The following is a 21,735-nucleotide window of genomic DNA, read 5'->3' on the forward strand; positions in this document are numbered from 1 at the left end:
AATGTAAAAAAATTGGCACACGTTAGATGTGTGGTAGAAAGAACCACAGCCTCAAAATTTGAGATCTTGCACAGACACAGAAATGTTCATATTCAGAAATGAAAAGGAACTGGTAACTTTCCAAGCCACTGAACAACTTCAAACCTATAAAAATAAAAATACTTTCCCACACTGAATATGAAATATTTTCCAAAAATGTTCCAGATTTCTGTGCAGTAATTTAGAGCCATGCAGTGACTCTAATACTTTATCAATGTCCTGCAATGCATCTGTGTACTTCAGTTTTGTATAAAAAGGGCAGGGGGGAGAGCATCAGAGAAGATTTCTTCACTAGAAAGAGTTTGATATCAGACTTCTTATTCTTGTGATTAGATTCTGTATAACAGTCTGCACCCTCCTATTTAGGAATCTAAAAACAGATATTTTCTGGTTTACACTGAGTCTTGAATATCTCTTGCGCTGCTTCTAATGTTTGTTCCACAGGAAGGGAGTTAGTTCATAGCATAGTGTGCTTTGTTGTATCTGCATCAGCAAAGCAGATAAGCTCAGCCTCTCTTCATCTGAAAAGGGAACAGAGGAGTAGCAGCAGGAGACAGTGCAATACTTCAGGATATTGTGAAGATTTCAGGCAACAAGACTACTTTCAGGTAAGCAGAAAAGGTCCTCTGCTACATACATTCCTCTGCTGCTTCCCAAACTGCTAATTTTGGCACTGAAAAATTTTGTCTTGGGCATGTTAACATATATTTTAGTGCTGGGTGTTCCCTTCATGCAGAAGATGGCTCTTCACCGGCTGTTCCCTGTGACACATGTGGACTGGTGTCATATGGAAGAGGTCAACAGGGCTTTTTCCCAAAAATCTAATGCTGAGATTTGGCTACTTTGATTACACTACAGCTCTTTCCATAAAGACCTTATCACATGAAAGGGCAGACTCCTCGTGAGTTCCGGCACGTTTTTTGCTTTGGCAGATCCCTCCTTAGAATTCAGGGAGGCAGAAGATGCTTTTCAGGTCACAAGCATCATTTATATCTTCTTGGGAGTTTTTCTGGACTGTCTACACTAGCACTTAGTAGAAGGCCTGCTGCGGTAGGACTGATGGCACTAAATCAAAGCACTGACAAAGTGACAAAATTTCTAAAGTACAATACTTCTGTGTGCTTTCTGTGAGCCCTTTCTCTCCTACCCTCTTTTACCATCTCTGTTCAGGGCTGAGCTTTTGGCACAGTCATTGACACACAGCTTTGTCAAGCAGCAATTTGCTAAGTAAAAGTGTGGAAATACAGGATTAAAAGCTTGTTTATCAGAGAACTTCTTTGCTAGCATAGGGCATCAAAACAAGTTGTTCTGTGGCAGTGCTTTTTCAGTGTCACGGGGAAAGTGAAATCCATGCCAGACAATGCCGTGCATCAAGCTCAGGAAGCTGCAGGCATTTTTCTTGTAAACTTCTCCTTTCATAGTTAAAATCCCAGACACTGCAAAATCCCTGCAGTGTGGTGTTTTGAATGAAGTACAGCAAGAGTGGCAAAAAAAAGTGGGCATGCTTTGCTAATGAGGGCAAATTGTGCCAGCTCTTTACAATGAATAGCGTGTCTCCACCCACATCAAACTTGATAGATGTGGAAAGAGAGGAGAGAGAGGCTACAGTGCTGTTTATTCTTTCCTGCTCACCTCAGTCTGGCGTCTTGTAGAGACCACGGATCACATTGTGTCTGATCTTGCCCTCATTAAAAAAGGACACAGTTTTGTGTGGAAGTTGGACTGCCTAAGGGGGAAAACGGCAGTATTCAGATTCTCACTACACACCCAAATACATAGTGTGCTTTTAGATAACATTGCTGCTGGCTTTAACAGCACTGGTACGATTTGCAACAATCAGTTTGTGGCCTTCATCTGGTTCAGGAGTCTGGCTGTTTTAAATTGTAATATTTTACAGCTACTATAGAGAATATTTATATGCAGTTTCAGAGAGTGCTGCAGTGTACGGAGAGCAGCCATTCGAGAGTTTCCAGTTTATAACTAAATTTGTAGTTTATATAACATTCAACTACGCCAGACATTTTTGCTAGTATTAGACTTTTTTTTTCTTAAGTACTTTCTGTGGTAATAAATCATTCCTCATATTTTCATGTTTAAATTATATTCCCATATACACTACATCCATCAGTTGATGAGAGTGCAACAGTTCATGTTCTAACTTCTAAAGAGCTGGCATCTCACACCCTCATTAGCAGGACCATATCTAGAAGCTATAAATGCTTTCTAAAGATCCAAACAGCACAGCTCCCCGTAACTTACTCACTTCCTGCTTTCCTTCAAAAGCAGCTGAAAGAGGCACTCTGCACCTGCCTTCTCCTTGTGCTGACATCTGTTTCTAAATGAGAAAGGAGGCAATGAATGTTAAGCTGAAGGGACTTACTTTATTTATGGATTGCAAAGATTCTCGGCTTGAAGAATCAGTTCAATTCCAGTGCCTTTCACCTTCCTTGCTAGGCAGGGAGACAAAGAGAGCATTCACAGACACAACACATGTGACATGGGGCAATCTAATGGCATTAGAACAGTTCCGTGAAACATTAATGAATTTACACTGATGACAGCACAACAGTGCCGGGATCTAATTCGCTCTGTGCTAAGTGGTTTTCATAAGTAACCTCAAACACAAAACACCAGCCAGGAATAAAACCTTTCCTTTTCTGACAAAATATAATCAACTGTTTTTCTTTTGAAACCAGTAGCCATTTCGTTGTTTGCCATGTCACTGCTGTTTCTCCAGTCCAATGTTATTTCTCAGACTCTTCTCACCAAGCTCAGATAAGACTTCAGTTTTTCCAAGCATCTGATGATTCAAATATATTTTTGCCCCTAATCTCCTGTGCTTCACACTGCTTGTCTCAACAGCTGCTTGGACTGAGATATAGAAAAAACTTGCACAGAAGAATAGATGGTATGATCTTGTCTATAGCACTACACCTTCAATCCAACCTTATATTCACATCCTTTTCTTCACCATTATACCTCCTTGCCGTCACATATCTGTGCTTACTTAAGTATTTGAGTGAGGTGGATATGTAAGGTGTTAAGCAGATGTCAGCAAGGTTCTTGACATGGGGATAGATGTGAGTGCTGGCTGTCTACACAAGATTTTATCCTGCCTCACTGACATCAAAAAGGTTATTGCCACTGACTTAAATAAGCATGGTGACAGAGACAGAAACCTCTGCTAGAATGTCCATTTCCAAAATCCTGAAGAGGAAGGTGTTGGGCATGAGGAGATAAATGCGTGTGGAAGCTTGTCTTCACAGTGTACTCAGAACAGAGGTCATATTTTAACATCCACAATTTTTTTCCCAAGATTAGTAATTTCACTGTAGATATCCCCTCATAAGGAGAACTATGAGTCTGTACTTCAAGCAATGTAAAGTAGTGCCAGATTTCTAAAATATCTCTGTTTTTATATATATCCCATGACATTTCTCTGAAGAAATAGGTGTTCTTCCAAATGCTATAAAGATACATGTTATAAATCGCATTGTCCTTTCCAAGGAAAATGGGTAATGAAACAGACCAGGAAGGGGACAAAGAAGGAAACAAGTTTCTCTCTGCATGTTTTCAGGAATCTGCTAAATCTTACTGAAGCTGATTTCAGTTGCTTAGAGAAAGGGAGGCTGGGGTAGGAAAACATGTATTGCAGTCTGCAGTGCTCCTACAGAACAGGTAAATACAATTAAGCTTGCCTTCCTTTAGTGTAATATCAGTAAAACCAAGCAGCATGGGGTGCAGTGAAGACCAGCTAATTGCATAAATACCCACAGGTAGGGGGAGACTGATATAGCACAGCAAAGGATTTTGTGATCTGTACACAAGTCAGCAAGAGCAAAGGCAGAGTTCATTAGTAGATCAGTAAGGTCTGAGACTGCACTCCAGATCCACTGGAGAAGTTTTCTTACAGAAAATGTGACTCTAAGGACATTGTCATGAGAGAGGAACTACAAAGCCAAGGCAGAGCACAAGTGCATCCACAGAGGTTTATTTACTCCCCTGTCTGCTTGTCGATTGATTACAGTGGGAGTTCTCACATCAGCAGGGATTGCTGGGAGAAGACAAACCTATCCTCTTTCTATCAGAAATGCTTTGAGAATCAGATTTACAAAAATGTATTATATAGGATTGATTGCCTTCATTAGCCTCATTTCAGTAATATTATTAGATATAAATCACAAGACAATTTCTTATGGAATTACATTCTTATTAATATCACAACATCTTCATACTCCCCACCAGTTATCATATTCATCTTTCACATGTTGGAAATCATAATAAAATTAGCTAACTGGACACTAATAGCATGGCTGTATCTTTCACTCTCCCATATGTTCTGTTTTCTTGTTTTTATCTTACTTTCCTTTTTATTGGGTTGGTTTTTGTTTGCTTTTATTTTTAGTTGTCAAACTGTATTGCAGAGCACAGCATGCTCTTCTGGTCCTTACAACATCTCATACATTAAAAATGCATTAGAGAAGATATCACCTACCTAAATTTGCTTTAAAATGTCTTTTCTTCATATCTACTGAAAATAAGACTCATGAATGCATTAATCCTAAACAGAGTAAGTGGTCTAGGCCAAAACTTACTAGTGAAAGGATGATGTGGAAAAAAAAATAATATAGCTTTCTTCTTATGCTTGGTGTTCAAAACAATTCATTGCTGATAATAGTCATAACAGTAATAGGAATTGGACAGAAAATAAAATTACTTTGTCTAATTCAAACCTGGGGACAAAATTAGTTTTCCTAAGCAACGAAAAAGCTGATTTCCAAAGTGGTTTTATCTCTATGGAACTGGTACAAAAAGTCATGCTGCTACATACTCCTTCTTTCAGTATTAAAAAGGCTGGGGGAGATATTTTTTCACACATATTCCCAGGCCTGCTCTATTCCCTTTGTGGTTTGTGAGATCAGCACAAAAGGTCTAGAAAGTAGGCTGGAAAAATCAGCTGCAGCTTCTCCTTGAGAGAAGGGCTCCCCAGGTGCCCCGATGCCAGCAGAGCCAGCTGTTCCCCACCAGCAGCTCTTGCCAGCTCTCCAGCAGATTGACAGACCAAGGTCATCATGCTGACTGTGATCCCTTCCTGAGGATGGGAAAGCCCAGCCTCTAGGGAATGCATCTGGTGAGGAGCAGCAAAGCATGCCCCATCTACCCCAGAATCAGGTGCCAAAAGCTCCCTGCTGTCTCCCTCAATGCCAGGATCCAACATGCACTTACACCCTGCAGGTTTTTACATTAATTCTTTCTAACAGAACTTATTAGCAGCAGAAGAGCATGATTGCATCCAGCCTGTGACATGGGGCTTCCTACAGAGCCAACACTTTTTGGTTTATTATATAAGCTATAATTTCAAAGAATGGCTGAGGTTGGAAGGTACCTCTGGAAACCAACTAGTCCCAAGCCCCTGCTCAAAGCAGGGTCAGCTTAAAGCAGATTTTCAAGGCCATGTCTTATTTGGTTTCGAATATCTCCAAGGATGGAGAATCCACCACCTCTGCAAGAACACTGTGCCAATGTGTTTAACCACTCTCACAGAAATTATTGTTTTTCTTACACCTAAGTGAAATTTCCTGTTTCGTTTGTTCTGTTGACTCTTGTCCTGCCATTAGGCACCACTGCAAAGATCCTGACTCCATCCTTTTCAGTCACCTCCTCCAGGTATTTATTCACACTGATGAGATCCCCCTGAGCTTTCTTATCTCATGGCTCAATCACCCCAATTATCTCATTATCTCAGCCTTTCCTATTAGAGGAGGCACTCCAGTTCCTTAACCATTTTCTTGGCCCTGTACTGGACTCTCCCCAGTAGCTCAACATCTCTCTTGTCTTGGACAGAGACAGAGTAGGACCCAGAACTCCAGATGTGGACTCAACAGCACTGAGTAGAGGGGCAGGATCAGCTCCCTTGACCTGCTGGAAACTCTCTTCCTAATGAAGCCCAGAAGGTCCTTAGTATTAATGCTGCTTTTTAGCTGGTTGACCCCACAGCTTTTTTGGGTACCTGCAGAACCTGTGGGTTCCTTTGAAAAGGGCATTTCCCTTTTTTGACCTTCAAGAGGTTTTTGTTAGCATGTTTCTCCAGTCACAAACATTTGGTATAGCAGCCACTCGTTCCAGTTTTCTGTGATCTGCAAACTTGCTGAGGAATGACTCTGTCCCACTGTCCAGCTATCTTATGGAGATGTTAAACACTTTTGGCCCCAATATCAATCTGCAGTGTACACCTCTGATGAGTGACCACCAGGTGAGCTTTGTGTGGCTGATCACAGTCCTTTCAGCACAGAAGTTCAGGCAATTTTCAGTCCAGCTCAGTCCTGTTATCTAGTCTGTACATCACTTATTTACCAGGAAGGATGATGTTACAGCTGCCAGTGTCAAACACCTTGCTAAACTCAAGATAACATCTTACTGCTCCAACAGACTTGTAGTTTCTTCTTGAAGCAAGGAGTGACACTGCCTTTCTTCCAGTCCTCAGGACCTTTCCCTGATGATATTTCAAGAAAGGTCTTGCAGTGATATTAGCTCCCTCAGCACTTGTGGTTGCATCCCATCAGATTGATTTGCATTCGTTCTAGCTGTGTAAATGTCCCCTAATCCGATCCGTCTCCAACAATGGCAATTCTTGCTTATTCCAGATGTTTCCATATCTCTTAGGGACACATGGAGATCCCTGAGATCCCTGCAGGTTGGTTTTACCAGTAGAGACCAATGAGAAAAGAGCACTGAGTACACTGGTCTTTTCTGTGTCCCCTGTCACCCAGTCACCTGCCCTGTTCAGCACTTGGCCAACATTTTTCCCAGTCTACATTTTGCTGCTGGTGTACCTATAGAAACCTCCTTTCTTGCCCTTCACATCTCTAGCTAGATTTAACTCCAAATGACTTTGACTTTACTAACCTAATCCCTGCATGCTTGGTCAGTGTTTCTATATTCCTCACATATCACCTAACTCTTCTTCCACCTCCTGAATGTTTCTTTTTTACCTTTGAGCTTACTGTTCATTCATGCAGACCTCCTCCCACCTTTGTTTTACTTCCTGAAAGTGGGGATTGACAACCCTTGAGTCTGGAAGAAGAGATCCTTGAAAATCAGTCAGCCCTCCTGGACTCCTCTGTCCTGCAAGAGGGTGTCACATGGGATTCTTCCAAGCAGGTCCCACTGTTTGCTTTCCTGATGTCCAGGATTGTTAAATTGCTGTCTTCTCTCAGGATCCTGAGTTCCATCTGCTCCTGGCACTCACAGTCAGGGGTCTGTGCTGGGGCCTGTTCAATATCTTTATTGATGACATGGATGAGGGTATTGAGTCTTTCATTAGTAAATTTGCAGATGACACTAAGCTGGCAGCGTGTGTTGATCTGTTGGAAGGTAAGAGGGCTCTGCATAGAGACCTGGAATGGTTGGATGGATGGGCAAAGTCCAGTAGGATGAAGTTTCATAAGTCCAAGTGCCAAGACCTGCATTTTGGCCACAACAACCCCCTGCAGTGCCACAGGCTGGGGACAGTGTGGCTGGACAGTGCCCAGGCAGAAAAGGACCTGGGGGTACTGCTGACAGCCGACTGAACATGAGCCAGCTCTGTGCCCTGGTGGTCAGGAAGGCCAATGGCCCCTGGCTTGTATCAGGAGTAGTGTGGCCAGCAGGAGCAGAGAGGTCATTCTTCTCCTGTACTGGGCACTTGGTGAGGCCACAGCTGGAGCGCTGTGTCCAGTTCTGGGCCCCTCAGTTTGGGAAGGATGTTGAGATGCTTGAACGCATCCAGAGGAGACATGTGAGGGGCTTGGAACACAAGCCCTATGAGGAATGACTGGGGGAGCTGGGGTTGTTGAGCCTGGAGAAAAGGAGACTCAGAGGTGACCTTATCACTCTGAAACTTCCTGAAAGGTGGGTGTAGTCAGGTGAGGGTTGGTCTCTTCTCACAGACAACAACTGACAGAACAAGAGGTCAGAGTCTTAAGCTGCACCAAGGGAAATATGGGTTGGATATTAGGAAAAAGATTTTTACAGAAAGAATGATAAAATACTGGAATTGTCTGCCCAGGGAGGTGGTGGAGTCACCATCCCTGGATATGTTTAAAAAAAGACTGGATGTGGCACTCACTGCCATGGTTTAGTTGAGGTGTTAGAGCTGGGTTGGTCTTGATGGTCTTGAAGGTCTCTTCCAACCTTGTGATTCTGTGATTCCCAACCAGTTCATCTTAAATTGTGAAATTCAGATCTTGCAGAGCATCTCCTCTCTTCACCTCCTCAGTCACCTGTATCAGAAATTTTAGTATTATTATTGTTTTGTTCTTATCATTATTATTATTATTAATTTTGTAATATGTTTTGCATTATTGTCCTTCAATGCACTCTAGACACCTCTTGGATTGCTTTTTTCTAGCTGTATCCAACACTCCAGCTGAGTGTGATTTGCCTCTTAATCAGAGATTTCAAAAATCAGGCTCCATCTGCTAAAGAATTCAAAGGTGAGAATTTTCCCTTTTTTAATTTATTTTCCAAATGATTGGCAACAAACAGAAAGTCCATTTCTCATTACCATTGCAAAGCACGTGTGTTATGGTCAAATGTATCCTATGCTACTGTTAGTTTTGTAACAAAGAAATGTTTCTATCAAAAGGTACTTATCACCAAAATTAAATAGAAATGATAAATGGCTTGCTAATATTTTTCTGTGAGCCAGTTATTAAATGGGTCACATTGTTCTTTTCTTTGCTAGCAACCTAAAATAGAAGTTATTATATCAACAGTGGTTTGCACATAATAAAACGCTATCTGAAATTTAGTTCAGTAATGTTTTCACTTGAAAATTAAGGCTAAAGTAATATTGTTATTGTGAATTGTCATAATTTACTCTTTATTTTTCTGTTGAAAAGCTATATTCTTGGTAGTTAAAATTGCAGTCAGAGTTCTGAACAGAGAAAATTATTTTTTGGTACTGGTAATAAGAAAAATAAATATTAGTATTGAGAGTAAAACATTATTGAGATTTCTTTTCCCTTCATGGGCCAAATTCTCTGCTGGCATATTTGATGCATATTTGATGCAATTTGAAGACTCCACTGGGTCTTCACCAATTTTTGTTGCAGAGCACACAGGACATTTTTTATTATTGTTGTAATTTTGTAAGAACAAGGATACAATTGAAATAGAAGCATTGACAGCATTTTCTTTCACAGATCCTGGATTTGAGAGGCTATTTATGAACATCAAACTGTTGGTTTCTCCCTGGAGTATCATGCCGATGTGCAGCTGCACAGCTGCAGCTCTTCAACACCAGGGGAAGTATGAGCTATCCACAGACACCAGTAAAAATCCAGGCCCAAGCAGGCCACACAAGGTACACAGAGCCATCCAAGATCCATCAGCATGTCCAGAGAAGGGAAGAGGTTTTTTATTGCTCACTGTGGAATACTGTGAGAAAATGGAAATTCAGATGTGCACAGGGTGCAAATTGTTTGGCCCAGCTCAAATTTGTGCATCACATCAGTGCTGGTGAGGATTGTGCTCAGGCAGTGCCACGTGAGGCTGTAGACAATTCCTTCTCAGAGAATGGATTTCCTCACTACTGTGTAAGCAGCTTCTGCCCCTGCTCAGCCCTCAGCTCAGGATTAAAGGGCAACTCAGGGCTCCGCTTTGGTGGCTGAAGTTAAAGTAAGGCTAAAATGGTCAAAGCCATCTGCAGAAATGAAAAGAGTAATGAGGGAAAATAAAGAGGTCTTTCTACCACCTGCTGAGGAGAGGGGAAGTGCAGGAGAAAACAGACTCAAGTACAAGGTCCTGACTATTCCTGGCACCGTGTGTTAGACTCTTTGGGGATTCTTCAGAGGTGAACTTCACTTGCACTGAGATCAATGAAAACCTGTGCATTCAATCTGTTTCTCATAAAAAAATAACTCTGAGTCTCTTCAGTGTGCAAGTCAGAAGTGTCTGAAAGTCACAGGGAAATGAAGGGCTGAAAGGCTAAGAATTTTGTGCTTCTTTTTCTTTTTATACACTTTTTATTCCCATAGATCCTGTGGGAAGCATACGACTTCAGCACAGGGACAGCCAAAAAGATTCAGGGCTGTTAAAATAGTAGCTCGTTTAAATCCCAAGGTAAACTAGTTGTGCTAAATTAATCTGTGAACCCTCACATCAGATCTAGAGCCTCTGAGCAGTACAGATATTTTGAGATGATCTAATTGTGGTTGGAGAGAAGGGAGAGTGTGGGCACGAGTAACGCTGTGCTGTGTGCCGCAGTGGGGTTAGCACACAGCGCAGTGCAAAAAGCTGACATGGGCATCACAGCCAGAACACCAGGGAGAAAAGATATCTAGGCATTTCTAAAAATTAGTTGCTGGAATAATCATAGAAGAGAAGATTTGAAATCTTCCTAGGAAACTGAGGAAGATGTGTAAAGAAAAACTGGGTTTTTGGAAATGGTGGTAGGATTGGAAAGAGAAGGGAAGAGTATTGTTGCCAACTAATAGATTAATAGACAGGAATTGTCTCTTGTGGAAGTTTTTCCAGCTCTTCAACAGGAATCAGAGACACCTTGGGTAGCTTTGTTTTCTAAACTCAGGCAGGACCAGTTAAAAGCAGTGCCTCTCACCAGAGTGAATTAGAGGATACAAGTAGTGCCATTTTTAATATGTGTTGGGAAGCAGGGGGCAGGATTTGACAGGTGAAGGCAGCGCCATGCAGCTGAAGGAGATGAGCATCTGAGGAACACCAGGGTGCTTCTTTTGTGAGTCTGGCATTGTCAGATGCTGGGGGTGGGAGCACTACATCCATCCCCACTCACACCTAGCCTAACAGGGCACCACGAAGCACTGGAAACCAGGTATTGCCAATATAATCACTAACACCTTACTAGAAGGCACCTGTGAAGACTTCTAATGTGCTGCTGGGAAACGTGGGATTTGTAGTATATTTCTATATCTACCCTTATTGGGTAGATGACATTTAAACACTGAAGTGGATGTTTTTCAGAAATTCTGGACAACACTTTTGTTTTTGCCCCTCTGCACAAATGGTGGAAAACATTTTTTTTAAAAAAACTACACTGGAGACAGAAAACAAAATAACACCTTTGCAGTTTCTGACTCCTTCAAGATGTGATTGATCATTACATTGTCACAGGTCAACCTCTGCCATAGAAAACTCCAGATAATCTTCAGCTGCATTTCCTAAACCATTAATAGGATAGACAAGGCTAAGATAACAATGCACAATTTATTTTCCAAAAGCAGCTGACAGGAGGAAATGGATACCAAATGAATTAACTCATTAGAGCAGTACGGCACATTTGGAAATTCAAAACAGACTGCCTAGAATGATTTAAATCTATCACAAGGTTAATGTCAGTCCCTTGCTTAGGCGTGTCAGTGTTGTAAACTGGTGATCCAGTTTTAGAAATGTTGATGTGTGCACACCCTGGGACTTGTGCCTTAGGGTGGCCTGGGCTTAATTAATTACATGACTTAAATACCACCTATTGTGGCCCCCACAGGTTGTATAGTATGTGCAAGGGTTATCTATTTGCTTATGAAAACATACATAGACACACAAAAAAACACACAGACATACCAACACTTTCTAATATAAATAAAAAATATTTGTTAGCTTGTTGAGGATTGTTATTAAAATAGCATGCATCTTACAGGCTGTAAATACATTCTGTTTTTAAGGACCTGCCTCTATATCCAGAGCAAAAACTCTGCAGTTGTCTCAAGGGAGCAAAGTTTCTCTCATGCCTGATTCATAACCAGTGGATAATTTCTCAGAAATTGGATTTTAGCATTTGCCAGCCACAAGTTGTCAACCAAGACTATTTTCTCCTGGTAAGTTCCCACTTGTGTCTCTTTCATAGTTACAGCACTATATTTTTAGAAAATTTTGGACTTTTATTCAGCATACCAGGCTCCATTACAGCACTGCTAAGGTAATATCTACATTTATAGCTGTCATTAATATGGTATTTAAGAGCTTTAGTTGCTTTTTTCCTTCAAAGGGTAATGAGCCATAATTAAAGGAGTCAGGGGCTGTATTACAGAAACATTTGCCACCCCATGTGTAGTACAAAGATTACTTTGCAAAGAGACAACTGGGAGCCAAAGCAGCTCAGAGTATTTCTTCAGATATTCATGGCAATAGCACAATGACACTTGTCATTAAAAGAACAACATTCTAATACAATAACTTGTTCAATCACTGTATCTGAAAATGGCTTAAATTTTATTAGTGTGTGCAGTTAATGGGGACTAGACAACAGCATAGAAATGGTCCTGTTGATTTATATCTGAACAGTCCACACATATGATCTACAAGCAGCAGCTGTAAAGAGCTCTTTGCTTTCCTTTCTGTGCAGAAATCACTTGGAACAAGGGTCATCCCAAAACAAAAGCTATTCAAGCAGCCTATCTGAGAGGAAGATGAGGAAGGAAGTAGTCTTATTTCATCTTCTGCACTGTAGATCATTTTCACATCATCTCAGATTATGCAATATACCATGGCAGGGACTGTGAAGCATGAGTTCATCGAGAAAGAGCACTTTCATTAGCGCTGCTGCAGTGTGTGCTCTCAGATGTCTGAGGTGGAAAGGTCACAGCCACAGACTTCACAGCACCTGGCCTGTCTACACCCACCCCTGGTTATCCAGAGTTATGAGGAAGGGAGCTTAAATGCTTTCAGATGAGGTGTGTGTTTATTCCAATGGCATACAAAGAAGAATCCCGTTAAATTAAGTAGCTCCCTTCTTAAGAATGGCAGTTACTGTGAAGCACAGATTAAAGCAAGATTCCATGAATTAGTGATCTGATTTCATTTGTCAGTGATGTTTTACAATGTGCAGTGTCAAACACTATATAATGTCAATGATAAAGAGAGCACACGAGGATTTACGATGTATAATGACGTGAAATGTCTTTGGTGCCCAAACTATCGCTCCTTTGTTTGCATGTAAACCACAAACGGGTTTGGCATAAGGCACTAGATTTTTTCGCATCTCAAAAAAAATAGAAGGGTCAGCTGTACTGGAATGAGGTAAAAGTACAAAGGTAAGGGCAGGATTACTTCAGATCAGGGGATTGCTTCATATGGTCACAACCCTTCTTTTCCTTGAGTATCTGGATTTAGTATGATTTTCCAGTAATCTTCAGATAAGTGTTGAAAGTCCATTTTTTAAACTGTATAGTCCTTTAACTGAATTGCCCACATACATGTATGTGCACACAGACAAACACATGCACGCACTCTCAACTCCTTTTATTACGCACCAAAAGGCTCTAGTGGTTCCAAGTCAAAGCAGTCCTGAAATCAAACATTTTGGTATTTTATGGAAGCTATCTTACAAATTCTTACAGAACAGATGTGTGATTCCAATTCATGCAACCTGCCAGCTCTGTGAATTCGAGGTCCGAATCAGATGTAGTCTTCTTCTTTTGTGCTGTTCTGGCTCAAAACAGCTCTCTGAGATCAACTTCATCCATGCAACTGTCCCAAAGAGAATTGCTAGATTTAGCTGACAGATGCAAAAAATCTCATGTTGTCACAGAATTCCCCAGTGTCTACTCAGCACCAGATGTCAAAGAATGCAAATCTACAGCTGGGTCTGATGTTCATTTGTACTCCTAATTCCCTCCCTCCCAGCTGTTGTTTTCCACTTTCATGTACATAGAGTTGAATTTTCAGAAACAGGAGATAGATACTTATGGCTCCCAGTATTGATATGAATACACATGTTTCTTTATTTACTTGGAAAACATATTTTTGAATTGAGTAGTACTGTATTTGTGAGGGTATATTTGAGTATGCTTACCCATCATTATTGAAAACAACCTTACTCGTCTTATAAATACAATCTCTTCTCAGTAAGTTCTCTGGAACACGGGTTATTTTTCCAAGTAGCTGTTTAGAGGTACAGAACAGGATTTTCACCCTTGCTTAGGTCTCCTGGGCACCATGGGAATAATAAGCATGACCACAATAGTACAAAACAAAAGACTTATAGTCATGAAGAAATTCAGAGCAGTGTTTATTCAGTCATCTGGGGGGCTCTTTGCTGGCTATCCTTTGTGTCCCTCAAGAAAAGAAGTTCTAGCCTGGGACTACAATGTCTGGTTTTAAATTTTTCTCTTCCTCATGTAGATATTACCAGCCTGCACAGCTTTTGAAATATTGTCAAAATAATAATATGCCTGCAAGAGCTGACCTGATTTTTCCTTTTTTTTTCCCCTGCCTAAACTGGGGAGAAATTTGAAATAACAGGTAAGAATGGCTACAGCAGTCTACATTTGTTTTCCTGAGCTTTCTGTAAATGAATTCAGAGGTTCAGAATTTCTAAGGTTCACCTGCAGTGACCCCTAGTGTAGTTTAGATTTCCTTTTCTTAAATGAAGATAGCATGCATATGAAGACCTCCTCTTTCTACTTATTTGTGTGATGATATTCAACTCACTGAATTCTCTGTTGTACAGTTATTAAACATAATCTAAGAAATTATTTGGTTTATTATACTTCTGATTTTCAGCCAGTCAAGAAAGTTGGTTTCATCTACAGCTAAAGACACTGTGTTTAAAAGGGATAAGTCATAAATTATGGGAGAGGAAAGTATGCAAAACACAGGTTCAAATTTAAATTAAAAGTCCAAATGAGACAATCACATGTAAATTCCTGCTTTTTAAGGAAAAGCATAGCATGCACTTTACCATTGCAACACGCCTTATAACAGACTGCAGTACTTTTCCAGAACATTCACCTTCCTGCACTGTTTTTATTGCCCTCAGCTGGATGAGGATATTGTTGCCTTGGTTTAACCCCACCAGAATGTTTCAGTGCCTGCACAAAATGCAATTGACCAAACAGCACTGTCTCCCCAACTTCACTGAGACCTGAGGTGTCAAACCCATGCTATGACCAGCAGTGCTGAACAGATTTCTCATCCAGTACCTGCAAATAGCAGACACTCACCTCACTACAGCTACCACACACTCCTTCAAGTCATGACCTGGTTTGCATGCAGCTACCCCAGCTCCTTCTACATCCCTGATACTCCAAGGTCTGACCCTGTGGTGGGCAGGTACTTGCATCTGTCATGTGAACACTCATAAATCTTCATATTGCCAAAACGATTGAGTCAAACAAATCTGACTACAAAATACTGAAAAGTTGACTCCTAAAGTTGCCTAAGTTGATGCCTCAGTCCTATTGTTGTCATGAAATTTTATAACATAACTTGAGTGATAGTTATCAAACACAGAAGTGGAACACAGACGTAGGGGGAGTCCCCAGGTATTTTTGTATTTATTAACTGTGCCCATAAAACACAGCAATGGTAATGAATATGTTAAGTGTAAACAGCACTTTGTCAAAGTCCAGCAGTGTTTATAACTACAATTATCATATATGTATCCACAACATCCATTTTTTTAAAGTAGATAATAGTATCAATTTAGGAAAGCAGTGATTTAAGATAAAAGAAAAAGTGGTGTTTAATGACTTTACATTAGGCACTACCAGACCTATCCACCTATCAGATAAGAGGAGAGGGAAGAGTATAAATACTTTGTTTGAAGTTATATGACCCAGCACAAATAGCCTTAGTGACATTTTAAGATCACACAGTCCAAGCATCAGGTACATACACTTCAAATCGCAAGGGGAAGTTTTGACAAGTTGAGCCCGATCTGCCTAGCCTGATATGACCCAGTGCTCAGAGTGACAAAAACTTTTATTTAATTCTGACTTTCTGAAGTTATCCTGCATATTTTTAAAAGTATCACCAGGTTGCATTTTTATTTATTTTATCCCTAATGCATTCTGGTGACAATATCCCAATGAAATATTTATTTAAAAATAAAAAACACATATACCAATCTACATTTTCAGGCTGGTGACTGTTTACCTGAAGGATTAGAAAAGAATTAGTACTAAGGCAAAAGCAAATATTTTTTATCTTGATGAAGAAATGTTCAGATGTTTAAAACAAATAAACATGTTCAGATATTTCAAACAATTAAAACCTATCCATAGATTACATTAAATATGATGATTCATAAAAGTAATGTTAAAATGTTGAACGAATATTAAAAAAAAGAGGAAATGCTAAGAAAGATAGGGAAGTCAGGGAATTTTTCAAACACTCTGTACCATCAAATATACATTAAATTTGAGACTGCAAGATATTGAGAATTAAACAGTGGGAAGTCAGCAGGAAAACAAAGTGGCAACTGTGCCCAGAGTAAAGCACAGGAGATGCACAAGGAAGTAGGATTAAAAGCCTGTCTGAAGGGATGTTTGTAAGGTTGAGAGAAACACTGTTCTGAAGCAAATGGGTAGGTGGGCAGCAGTTGCATAAAAAAATAATGGGGGAAAAGCAATGTCACCTACAAAAATCATTGTGAAAGAGGGTTAGAGTTTCTTCCATTGCTAAGGTTTTCATTCATAGGAAGCAAATAAGGGAGATTTGTGCAGTAAAAAGCAGTCTGTCAGAGCCTGCCCCTCATGCTACAAACATCACTTCTGTCAGAAAGGAAACATATGTTCCCAGCCAGTACCAGTCTCCAGGAGCCAGCACACCGCTGGAGATGGACACTGAGCACACAGAGCCCCTGCAGGACTGGTGTGGGAAATGGGGCTTGGGCACCACAGCCAGGATGTGCAGAACAGGCATCCCTGCTCATTCAGAGCTCTCTGGGTAAAGCCAGGCACCTCTGGATTCATTATAGTGAATGCCTGCCTTATGTTCATTATCATAGAAATTTATCTCAGAAGCACTGCCTTCTGCCTGGAAAATAAATGTTTCTACTTTGCTTCATTGCCTAATAGCTGGAGGAGTCCATTACCTTGGGAAAACATTTTTTCCATTTACACCAACTCTTAAATATTTTATGATCATTTTTCTTTCTAGCTTTCACAGTAAATAAAGCAAATGCATGACAGATACAAGATGTTAAATAGTCACCAATGTATATAATTTTGTGTATATATTGATCCTCACCTATTTTTATCCTGACTTTCTATAAATTGTACTATACACTGTATTGCTTCCTTTAATTATTTTCATTTATTTTAAACTGTCAGTGCTTAGTTTGACTACCTTTCAGTCTCTATCCTATAAATACTTCACAGTGAGCTTCAGGAGGTGCAGCATTTAAACTAAGCAACTCTGACTCTTGGATCCTAGTATTTGAAAGGCTTTTAATTATTACTTCTCCTCTGTGAAGATGGTTGCAGTGACATTTCCATGTAGTACCTCTGCCACTAACTCACTTTCAGTTATTTTGGAATCAAACATTATTTTTATCAGTCTGAAAAAGATAGTAAAATACTTTCTTTAATCATCGAATGCAATACATTCTGCACATACAGACAAAATAGTATTAAATATTAATAGTATCATTAATTAATACAAATAATAATCCAGCTACATTTGTAGAAAGCAGAGAGCAGAGTGAGACTCTAAGGCACCACAGGGACGAACTGATAGAATATATCCCTGACAACTAATTTTTACAGCACGGTTTTGCTTTGCCTCCTCTCTGTTTTCAGGAATCACAATGAAAGAATGGCATTAAGATTACCTGGTTTCCCTTCCCTGACACATCAGCTGCAAAGAAATGACCAGGTGTGTACAGGGAAACTGAGCCAAGACCTGCTTAACACAAGGAGACTTTCTGGACTGAACCACTCCAGACTGGGCTACAGGCCACAGGCAGAGACCTTGTTGTGTGTCTAAAGCACAACACCCATGCTCAGTGCCATGCAGTAAAGGCGTGATGGTTGTATTAATCACAAATGTGCACTTAATTAAATCAAACCCAAATGCTGTAACATTTTGGGGAAATTATGTCTAGGGTTATTATGGTCTGTAATATCCTGTAAAATCTAGCTTTGTTTTTTGAGTCTCAAAATGTGAAAACACTTTGAAGAGAGGTAGATTGAGAGATTTTGTGAATTCTATGATTGACAGACATACAAAATGGGTAATGCCCCACTCCCAGGGAAGTGACCACAATGGGTCATCTGGTCCAAGCTCCCTGCTCAAGTAGGGTCATTCCTAGAGCACATGGCACAGGATTGTGTCCAGATGGTTCTTGAATATTTCCAGTCAGGGTGACTCCACAACATCTCTGGGCAACCTGTTCCAGTGCTGGGTCACCTGCACAGTTAAGTTCTTCCTCATACTCAGGTGGGACTTTTTATGCATCAGTGTCTACCCATTGCTTTGTCTCCTATTGCTTGGCACCACTGAGAAGGGGCTGGATCCATCCTCTCAACACCCTCCCTTCAGATTCTGACAGAGATTGATGATGTCTTCTCTCAGTCATCTCTTCTTGGGGCTGAACAGGCCCAACTCCCTCAGCCTTTTCGCATAAGAGACATGCTCCAGTCCCTTAATGCTTTTCACTTCTCAGAATGGAAAAAACTTAGGCCCCTTTAAACATTATATTTTTAATATCAAAGCCAAAAAATAATTAAGTGTTCCTAGAAAATGTCATTCTTTTCCATAAAATCTCTCTCTCCATTTTGCTCAAACACACATTATTATTGAACAAAATGTTTCAGAAACTCTTCCAACCTTTGTGAAACAGATTTACTATGTGTAGGATCTATATGACAGCAATTTTCAAAGGTCAGGATATGAAATATTGTATTATTACAATATATTAACTGTACCCACTGACTACCACTGCCTATACAACATTGACTAGGCACCAGAGCATTAATATTTTTCTTCTAAAAAGAAAAATACAGGTCTTAAGAACACAGTTTTTTACCAAATTACCTTCTCTGAGTCTTGAAACTTTTAGAAATTAAGTCTCTTTCCAAGGAATAGTTACAAAAGAGATGATATTTAAGGCTGGTTTCAGAACTGGGCAAATAAGCTTTGGTGTAGAGTAAATGAACTATGGGGAAAATGGAACTAGGGAACTTTGAATCAAATCAACTAATAAATTCAGCCAGAAATGGGGACTGGCTAGGGAGAATAAAAAGGTCATAATACTTCAGCTTCATATTTCTTTGTTTAATGAAATTCCTTACTTGAAGGCACTGAATATTTTTATGATAGCTTTTAAAAAAAACATTTTACATCATTTTTAAAACAACACTTTTAATTGTTATTTTTTTATTTTAATAAGATAATCAAAAAGTCCTAGTCCAAGATCTTAAAATCACATTTGATCTTTAAAGAAAAAATAAAAAAGAAGGATTCAAAATGTGCTTCCCAAAAGCCTTAGCATTTATATATATGTGTATAAATATATGCATGTATGTGTATGCATATATATATGTCCCATTCATTTAACTTCTACTCTCACCAGAAATTTTTGCTCTTCAGACAACTTTCTCATAGTGAAGCATGGAGCATATTATCTGTTGAGCTGTAGTTTGCACTGTAATTGGATTTGCTTCTTAAAACATTTTCTGAAATTTGCTCTATAGATGTAAATTTTACCTAAATCCCTGGGCCTGTTGTCTCCTACTGGCCAATCCTAGACCTTCGTAGATGCCTTGTTAACAGACAGCACTACTGCCCAAAACTTTAACTGTTTAAGCTGTTTGAAAGTGGTCCTAGATTTATTACAATCCCTTAAACAACTTTCAAAAGCACATGTAATTTCTAATACTTGACATACTTTTTTTTCTTGTCTGTCCATATGGTTAATTTATTTTTTCAAAAAATGAATAGGAATATTTACAGGATTTTTTCAGAGCTTGTTTATTAAACCATCCTACTGGGGAATTGTACATCAAGAGAACACTTCCTTCTTAAGTCATTCCAAGAGGTATGGTAGTGATTCTATCACAAAAAGGAATACAACATATCCCAAATATATATTCAACTAATAATACAGAATGCTTGTTTTTTGCAAGCCTGGACAGACAGTAATGCTATAATATTAGAACTTAATTTTATTTCTACCAAAGAGTGGCAATTTGCTTTATGATGTGCCATCTTTGCATGCCAACTAAGGCATGATAAACAGTAAACTGAAGCCCCAATTTCAGCACTTCTCTTCCACATCACCCAGTAGTAACATGACATAAAGTCTCATACAGTCTTTCGTAGTCTCATAGCAGCCTCCAAATACCAAAAGGAGACCTACAAGAGAGCTGGAGAGGAAATTTTTACAAGGGCATGTTGTGATAAGACAAAGGATAATGATTTTAAGCTTAAGGACTTAGACTAAAGCATGGTGAGGAACAAGAACAGGTTGCCTGGAGAGTCTGTGAATGCCCCATTCTGGAGTTGTTCAAGGCCAGGCTGGATGGGGCTTTGAGCAACCTGGTCTAGTGGAAGGTGTCCCTGCCCACAGCAGAGGGATTGGAACAAGAAGACCTTTAAGGTCCCAACCCAAACTGTTCTATGATTCCATGATTTTATTAGCACAGGCTGCCATGACTCATGTTTTAGTTGCTGTACTGTCTTTAGCCAATGTACATCAAATGCTCACAAGCGGTGTCTTGGTAAAAAGATAAAGCAAAGAAAACTGCATTGTTCCTGTGCAGTGTTGGTAATATGTAGGAAAAGAGATTCTTTTTGTGGTTGAGTTTCTACACTGGAAACATTTCCACACTGAAGTTCAGGGTGAGGCAGCAGCATTTGACACAACCTCACTGAAATTTAGTCAAGGAAATATATTCAAAGCGGTGTAATTTCCTTTAAAATACTTAAAGAGATATATATATATATATAATATATATTATATATTATATATATTATATATATATACACATATACATATATAATGTATACTTTTTGTTCTTATTTGTGGAAATTAATATGAACCCAGTCAATCACTTCAGATATTCAAAGCAACAATTCTTAACATTTCTTTCATCCCATGCTCAGTAATTACCACACATGAATGAACCTTTCATTCCTGCTTTCCATCTGTTCCTTCAACTCCTCAAAATGAGTAAAGGACAGAGATGTTTTCCAGCACACCCCAAGGGAGAAAATGAGGCTAGACTGATCCCAGGTGTGACTTCTAAGGTTGAGGGCATGTAAAAATCCATTTTCCTCCAGCCCAGAATTCACAGATGTATATCTGCAATTTCAGGTCTTCCACAATGGGCACTGAGATAGTGTTCTGAGTCCTGAGTACAGGACAATCCATCTATTTCTTCGTGTCAAATATTCCTTTAGGAGGCATGTTTGTTTACATTGGTCAGGTCATCTGAATAATTGAGTTTCTGTGATGTTTCTGTTCCTCACCAGACTAAGAAATATGCAAACTCTAAAGGAAGAACTATCATAAACTTACTATTACTTACTTGCATTGTTTGTTTGTACCCTTATTCTTTTTGTTGTTTTTATATCTTCAGCTAATGCAAAAAGTACTTTTTAAATAGTATTCATGCAAGGAAAATCCCTCTGGCTCATCCATGTTTGTCCTCCTAAGCTGAGCTGCCCCATCTTTGCTACATACCCTCAGAACATTAGTGACAAACTAGTATTATAGAAAGAAAAAATTACCTGCTGATACCAAGGTACCTATCTTAGATTATCAGATTTGTCACGCTGGAACTTAGTCCTACTGTATTTCATCTACCCTCTCATCAAGATATCTCTGCAGAAACCAGAAACACTGTCAGTGCCTATAAAAATTCTCCAAAGTATATCTGGTCAATATTTACTCTCGGTGAATGTTTGAGATGGAGACCTGTGAATGACTCTGACCAGAAGAGCATGAAAATCAAG

The 21,735-nt window shown here is 39.6% G+C and overlaps 1 long non-coding RNA gene across 1 annotated transcript; it reads left to right on the forward strand.

The window, feature by feature from the left end:
• The first annotated feature begins 523 nt into the window (after positions 1 to 523).
• LOC131576372 (uncharacterized) lies at positions 524 to 11,850 on the forward strand. Its single transcript, XR_009276966.1, has 4 exons — positions 524 to 647; positions 8,403 to 8,513; positions 9,225 to 9,385; positions 11,718 to 11,850. It is a non-coding gene; the product is annotated as an uncharacterized LOC131576372 (long non-coding RNA).
• Positions 11,851 to 21,735: the final 9,885 nt, after the last annotated feature.

This window comes from Poecile atricapillus, chromosome 2, assembly GCF_030490865.1.
Source record: "Poecile atricapillus isolate bPoeAtr1 chromosome 2, bPoeAtr1.hap1, whole genome shotgun sequence".
In the NCBI taxonomy this organism is placed as follows: Eukaryota; Metazoa; Chordata; class Aves; order Passeriformes; family Paridae; genus Poecile; species Poecile atricapillus.